Source organism: Puccinia triticina, chromosome 15A, assembly GCF_026914185.1.
Source record: "Puccinia triticina chromosome 15A, complete sequence".
In the NCBI taxonomy this organism is placed as follows: domain Eukaryota; kingdom Fungi; phylum Basidiomycota; class Pucciniomycetes; order Pucciniales; family Pucciniaceae; genus Puccinia; species Puccinia triticina.
In genome coordinates, this window is record NC_070572.1 from 569,074 (window position 1) to 574,381 (window position 5,308).

Consider the following 5,308-nt stretch of genomic DNA (forward strand, 5'->3'; position numbering starts at 1 on the left):
GTAGGATTCACATCGAGGGATATTCGCCACATCTACTACATACCAGAAAATACTGCTCGGCCGTAACTGTCTGAGGCATGAGCAGTGCTCGGTCAAGTTTTCCCCGTGGTCGCAAATCCAGGACACAGCCTCACACGGATGGAGTTATAGAACCTGTCCGGTAACCGAGTCTAGCGGTCTCATATGCAGATGAGGGAGAGAAATCCAGAGTATGGAAAGAGAATAGGCAGGATCCAAGAGAACAATGAGGTATCAAAGAGCATGACCTGAGTCTTGAGTTGATCGTCCGCTAGCTTTGATATATCAGACCCTAGGCCATCTGAGTTGCTAACTTATCAAAGTCCCTCCCCATGCATGAGGTTGGATTTTGGGTGGTATCTCATTTGGGTGGAGCTTAAGTTTGGCTGGTGGCAAAGCCACCCCTCTTGCAGGGAGGGACTTGAAGGGCTATCTATGGTATTCAAAATTGCATAAGATTTTTTTACATAAAATCATAAACTGCAATTTTGGCTGGGAGATGTCACTTTGATTTTTATGCACACTGTCATCTCCCAGCCAAAATTGGCTTTATGATTTTATGTAAGCAGTGACATTGGGAGACCATCCACCAAAAAGTGATGAAAACCCACACTTTGAATTTTCCAGCATGCAGCTTCAACGCTGTCCCTCCCATTATTGGTAGTTAAGGTGATAAAGATGTTGCACATTTTTTAAGCTCATCAACTTATTATCAAACCATCAAGTGATTTTTTGATGGATTTTTGAAAAAGGCTGCAAGCCTCAAGCCCACCTCTTCTTGGGCAGTGCCTGGCCCCACAGGTCTGAGCAGGGAAAATTTCTTTCCTCTTTATTTTTGGGTGAATCTCTTCAAAAATGAAGTCAATAGAAAGACAGACGGGATGCATTTGCATCCATCCATGGTCAGAACCTTATATGTAGCTTGCAAAACAAGTTAACTACAAGCCTTTGAACACCAACCAGAGTTTCCAAGATTCTCTCAGGCAAGCACCCCAACATAAGTCGTAAGTCGCTCCCTGCGGTTGGCGGCACTCTGCTCCCCACTCAGCCTTGCAGAGGAGGGACTTTCTTAAGTTAGTCTGAGTTGCACCTTGCCGCTGTTGAACGTCCGCCTGGACGGTTGCATTGGCAAGGCCCGGCAATGGCTTCTGTTCATGCCCTGTATACACCCCAAAGTTCACAATCAGCCGTGGGAGGGCATGATGTCATGGTCAACGGATGGTCCTGTTTTTTTTTTTCTGCCAGAGCCCAAACAACGGGGCTGGCTGCCCTAGGTGAATTCATGCGAGCCATCCTCACTTCTTTGCCCCCCCCCTAGGTGGACCCTGAAGACATGGTAAAACAGGCCTTGCAAGTTTAACTAAAGTTGTGGACACAGGGAACTTTAATTTGGAACTTGCGGACCTGCCCAGCTGAAACTGAGCACATACCTTTGGCTTTAGAGATGCCCATTGGCACCTGCTCAGATACCTGTCACCCTTTAGCAGGTCCCCATGGTGGATGCACAAATCTTTCCTAGAATTTAACACCCTGGGACCGTTGGCTGGCACTTCCAAGGGCAGAGAGGACCCACCAAAGGGGGTCAGAGCAAGATGTTTTTGCTGGAGCCAAATTTCCAGGGAACCGGCAGCATGTATCCACTTGGAAAAATGGGGTTGGCAGGACCAAATATGGTTCTGAAGCTCCTCAAGAGACATTACCCCAATTACAACTTTCTTACTAGGCTACTCAGCATGATGGTATTTTCCTCATGTTACTGTGAGGTATTAAGACCAATGATCACACCAGTCCTATATAATTCTTCTGATGAAATGAAGGCCAGCACTTTAAATGGAATATTAAAGAAGTTTAAATTAGTCCTGAATCTACTATCAATATTACCTTTGTGAAGCCCCGCATGGCTTGCAGGGTTCACAAGGCTATTTGGGACATTTCACATGATAGGGACTAAATCCCTGGCCTCCTCCTTCACCCACCTAGTTCAACAGAGATCCTGGGCTTCCTTTCTCTCATATGTTGGCTAGGTGAGCTGTTTTTTTCCTTTTCTCTCTTGGCTGCTTCTCCTTCATCAGTAGCCTGTATATAGACTAATGCAAAGAGATCCTGGACCACCAGCTTTCTCTCATCTATCAGCTAGCCAAGCAATACATCCACCCAACTTTTGGTTCTAGAAAACTAGAGTCTCAAGCTCCATCCCCTCCATGCCTCCGCCTGACTTCCAGTGAAGAGCCTCAGCAGACTCTTAAAACCTTGTCTCTGCATTTTGACATTTATTTTCTGGATAAATTCTGGTTGGGAAATATCCCATCATATAATGTTACAACTTCCCTCAAGCAGATTCTTGGAAAGCAATAGCTAGAGAGACTTCTGCAGCACTACTTTTGACTGAATATTTTAGATGCCTTATGTAAAAGGTTTCCTAGCCTAATATAGTTATGGCTGATGTTAGGTTATTATTCCTCATCTGAGAATTTGAGGCTCAGTCTTTGAAGATGTGTCCAGCTTTTGATTAGGAGCTGGTCTGACTTGATGCAAGTCCGCCCTGGTTGGAGGCTTGCTGTTAAGCCCCTGCTAGGAGTGCCAGTGGTGCATTTGAGGGGTGCTGTCAATCTCAGGTAAAGCAAATCTGCACCTTGGCAGCGCTATCCAAACTCCTGATATTAATACCACCAGGAAAAAAGTTGAAAATGTATAGGGGGTGTGCCCCTAATAATTATTTGTTCTTTCTTCCAAAATCTGATCTATTATTCTTGGCATTCTTGAGACCAAATGGGGTGAATTTTCTGGAATGCACTGAACTAGACAGCTATTTCTAGAGCTACTGTAGGACTTACTTTTGGGTCTACAATCCCTGCAGATTTCAATCTGCACACCCTAAAGCTAAATTTTTGCCAAAAAAAAACTTGTTTTCTTAAGCCTAGGATTCATGGCTCCCATAATGTGTGGGTTGTGGTTTTGATAACTGTGCTAATTTAGGCCCCGTTTGGAGCCAATATAAATATAGGTGATATAATCACTTGTAAATTCAATAAAAAATACAAAACTCAACATAAAGAATCCAATTTTCTTTTGTAGGAAACCTACAGTACTGGTCTCATCAACTATGAAGTCAGATTTAACTGATTCAGCCATCTTCAGCACCATAATACCATTATATTGCTTTGTTTTGGTCAAAAGCAATATAATGGTACTACAGTACTGAATATGGCTGAATCAGTTGAATCTGACTTCATAATTGAAGAGACCAGTATTGTAGGTTGCCTAGAAAAAATATTTGGAGGCTTTATGTTGAATTTTGTAGTTTTCATTGAATTAACCAATGATTATATCACCTATATTTATATTGGCTCCAAACAAAGCCTTAGGATTGAGAGTGGCATTTAGAGTTTCTAAATGCCAACAGGAAGTCCAGAGTTTGGGTGGGCTAAAATGCTTGATCTGGAGGGAAAGGCTAAACCTTACACCAGGGGGGAATGTGTGGAAATCTCTAGAGAATACCAGAACATAATTCTATCAGGAAGCTGGTCTGATGTGAGGTAAATGCCAGCTGTAACTCTGTGTCCAATTATGTTCCCAATACAATGATAGCTGTACGTGAAGCTGTTGTGGAATTATCTGCAACTCAATACCAACACACAAACATCTCTTAGTTGAACTTTTGTGTTTGTTTTATCATGATCAAAATTTTGGACATGAGCTTCAATGCACAAATTTTTTTGCCAAGAATTTGACTGTTCTTATTCTCAAAAATAACCTTTATCAATTGACAAGGAATATTTTGTGAAAAAATTCAAAGAACTAAGAGCGTTTTATTCTGATCAGACTGTGTAACTAAGAGTATCTACACTGAGTTTTATAGAAGAAAAACAGAATTCAGAGTAAGGAAATGTACCTAAGAGTGGGAATAGAGCCGCTCTTTACTAGATTAAGATGAAGTATAGAAAGGAGAAAAATCATGGTTTGGATCTGTGTGACAGGAAGAGAGAGATTGTGCCATTAGCACTTTGTACCAGTTTGGATACTCTCTTCTTTTCCTTTTTTAGTTTTATGAGTCTTACTTGTTATGGTCTTTTTGACCTGAGATAAACCTCACTTGGCGTCGGCGAAACGGCGAAGCAGTTGCGCAACGTTGTCTGTTCCAAGGCACAGTTGCATCAGCTGCTGCCTTTGGTTTGCACTTGGCCTTATAACACAACACACTTGCTGATAGGTGTTCCAACTCTTAGAGAGGTATTGGTGCGGACGGTTTGATTGTATTTGACTATTTCCTCTAGGAAAATTACAAGATAGAGCGTTAGCATCTGTCTGACCAACTTCTTTTAAGAACTCAGCCGCTTACCTTTGGCGCTGACTGAGATTCTTTTGAGCAGTGGTTTTTGGCCGGGATTTTCCACGTGCCTGATCTTGCTGGCAAGTGTCGGATCTGCTTACATCAACAAGATGAATTCAGTTTCACAACACTACTGCACAGGCTTTGGACTGCCAAAAAGGTTTGCATTTGCTCACCAGATTCCGCAGCTGAGGTAGCTCCCAACATCTCACTCAATTTATGAGTTTGACGCCGCTTGCCTAGACTGGAATTCTCACAGCCTCCCGTGCTTCAAGTCGCAAGATGCAAAGCAGCCTCTGAGACCTGGATGACCACCAATTTGAGGAGTGACTTCTTAATGGTTGTCCTCCTGGTAGGTTTGGTCAAGAAATCCGCGGAGTTTTTGGGGTTTTCACATGTAGGACTTTGATTAGGTTGACTGCTATCAACTCCCTCACAAAATGCAATCTGATTGACATGTGTTTTTTCCGGAACCCATTTTGCAACGTTTTGTCTTTGGCAAGGTCCAGCGCACCTCTGTTATCAATATAGACTTTGATTTTCTTTAGGCCTGGATAGATCAGAGTTTTGTTGGCTAGATTTGCTATCCAGGCTTGATCCCGTCCAAGATCAGAGAAGGCCTTATATTCCGCCTCCGTTGTTGACAGGGAAACTGTGGTTTGTTTTGTGGATTTCCAGTTTATCAGGTGACTTCCTGATTGCACTACGTAGCCGGTGGTAGATCCTCTGGTGTAGAGACTGTCAGCCTGCGTGATGCCAAGGACAATAATCTTTCTAGCTACACGAGCTGCAAAGTGAAATAATAGAGTTTTAAGAACTCTAGGGATGATATCCAAGGATTTTGAGAGGTTGTGTGGCGTAAAAATAGAGAAAAGTAGTTTAATTAATATATGTAATATAATTAAAATAAGAGGGGCCTGCAAGCAGGTGTGGTTTAGCTCCCTCTAAGGTATCGTTCAA